Raw genomic sequence first — 2,486 nt, 5'->3', positions numbered from 1 at the left:
AAAAAAAAAAAAAAAAAAAAAAAAAAAAAAAAAAGCAAAACAAAAGTGAAGACGTTCTTTCTGGTATCCACCTTGCTCTCTGGCATAATTCAGGCCCAAACCAGGACTTTATTATGCAAATCCAGGTAGTATTTAAGATGCTATGAAACTTACCCCATTTATTTCTTAACCTCTCAGAGTATTGTAGTGATTCTTAGGAGATTAATTCAATCTCTGATCTAGTCGTAAAAGGGACCTGAAATTAGGAAAAAACAACATGACACTCAGTTGGATTTATTTGGATCAGTCACATGAAATTAATGCAACCTAACTCAGAAAAGAGGGAGAGGGCAATAAATAAATTTAATATATTTAAAGAACTATTCTTAACTCCTTAAGATATGTACAGCTAACTTGATCCCCAACAATGCAAAACAAGTGTAATTAATATGTAAACTGTACTGAAGGTTTTGTTTGCTTCTAAAGCAAACAAAAACTAGACTTTATATATATATTTTTTAAAATAAAATGGGATATAAAAACTTATCACTCTTTCTACAAAATAATTCTTAAAAGTAAAAGATTAATCCTGAAACAAACTTTCATTTCTAGAGATGAGCTACACTTTGTTTAAAAAAAAATTTAAAGCCTAAAAATGAGTCAGTGAAAAAATTCTTCCCAATTAAGCATATGCAACTAGAATATAAGGGATTTTAATTATAATTACACTGTAAACAAAGAAATGAAAAGTTAAAAGTACCTGATGACTTCTACTTCTGAGAAGGTGAGATAGGTGTACTTTTCCCTATGCTTCCCTTTAAGTAAAACTGAAAGCCCTGGGTTATATATAACATACATACAGGGACTGAGGTAGAGATATAAAGTAGACTGGGGTATGTAGATCTCAGGATCCCAGGAAAGTGACCTGGTAGTAAATTCTATTAATTTTCTTTTGTACCGTACCATATATATCCCAGACGTAGAGCTTAAGAAGCTGGTAGCCCAGAGCAGACACCTCCCCACCAAAAACAAACAAAACCCCAAACCAAATAAAAGGATCAGGAAAGAGATAATCTTAGACAAAAAGCTGTTATACTTCACCAAATGTCACAAAAAACCAAAACTGTGGTCCCACCCCCGCCAGCAAAGGTTACAGGGGGAAGCCTAGCTTGAGTCACTCTCCTCAGGATCCAAAAGGGCACACAGTGCTAGGTGGGTGCCACAGTGGTGTCAGAGAAGACCAGTAAGGTGGGGTCAGGGGTCAAGGGGTCAGTCTCGGCCAACTGCTGAGAACTCACTTCCCTTGGCTGTCAGTGAAGACGACATGGCAGTAATAAGGTGTCCCTTCCTTCTCTGCCAGGAGGCTGTTATCAGGAGGCCTCTCATCACCCCACAGTAAAGAGACCTCCACCTTCCTGTGGAGGCCATTAAAGAACAATAATGTGATACTCCAGCCCCTCCTGGCCAGGGAAGATTGTGGAGGCTAGAACTCTCATCTCTGACCAGCAACAGTGAAGACTCAAAGCCCAAGTTGAGAATCAAGAGAGGCAAAGCAGGGAACAATGATTTCTGTCCATGGGGCAGTAATGAAGTACAACACTCTCCTCTTTTCCACGCTGGAGCAGTTGCAGAGGAAACCAGCTAAGTAAGAAGATTTCAACAAATCACAGAAGCTCAGAACACAAAATACAAAATGTCCAGGTATCAAATAAAACTCACTCACCATACCAAGAACTGGTAATATCTCAAACTCAATGAAAAAGACAATCCATAGAAGACTATGCCAACATTATAGAGACACTAAAACTATCTGAAATAATTTTTTTAAATGTCCATGTCAAAAATGACTCAAGGAATGATTACATACATACTTGAAACAAAAAAACTAAAAGGCTCACAAAGAAAGATAAATAACACATATAGATACAGCAAAGCAATAAACAATGAATATTTCAGAACTGAAAAGTAAATAGCTAAAATAGAAGATTCAGTGGATAAAACAGTAAAATAGAAGAGACAAAGGAAAAAAATCTTGACCTGGAGGACAATGGGAACTCCCCAATTTGAACAGAGATAATAAAACAAATAAAAAGAGCCCAGGACCTGTGTGACTATAACAAAACAGGTATCTTTCATGTCATCAAGTCCCAAAAGGAGAAGAAACAGGCCAGGACTGGAGAAAGTACTTTATGAAACAAAGACTAATAACTTTCCCAATTGGGCAAAGCATTTAACTGTAAACTCAACAAGATGAGTAAACTGTAAACATGATAAACGCAAATCATCCACACTAAACCACATTACAGTTAAGCTTCTGAAAACTACACAAAGAAAATGTAACAAATAGAAGCAATGTTTTACCTATAAGGGAAAAACATCTATAGCACATTTCCTATCAGGAACAAAAGAGAAATAAAGGAAGGGGCACAACGTTTTTCAATTTTTTTGTGTCTCCCTCTCCCTCTCCCTCTTTCTCCCTCCCCCTCCCCTCCCCTCCCCTTCTCTCT

General features: G+C 37.1%; 1 protein-coding gene across 5 annotated transcripts in view; it reads right to left on the bottom strand.

The window, feature by feature from the left end:
- The window catches only part of Ncoa1 (nuclear receptor coactivator 1), a 268,563-nt gene that overhangs the window by 165,388 nt on the left and 100,689 nt on the right, over positions 1–2,486 (bottom strand). For 4 of the 5 annotated variants that reach the window (XM_019204623.2, XM_019204626.1, XM_019204628.2 and 1 more), the window contains exon 3: positions 154–235. The exons of the other annotated variant lie outside the window; for it this stretch is intronic. The gene's annotated coding sequence lies outside the window, so the exon portion shown is untranslated. The remainder of the gene's footprint in view (positions 1–153; positions 236–2,486) is intronic. 5 annotated transcript variants of the gene reach the window in all.

Source organism: Fukomys damarensis, unplaced genomic scaffold (assembly GCF_012274545.1).
Source record: "Fukomys damarensis isolate Sample0158 unplaced genomic scaffold, DMR_v1.0_HiC HiC_scaffold_2, whole genome shotgun sequence".
In the NCBI taxonomy this organism is placed as follows: Eukaryota; Metazoa; Chordata; class Mammalia; order Rodentia; family Bathyergidae; genus Fukomys; species Fukomys damarensis.
The sequence above is the reverse complement of the archived record's forward strand: the minus strand, read 5'-3'. Positions and strand labels throughout refer to the sequence as shown.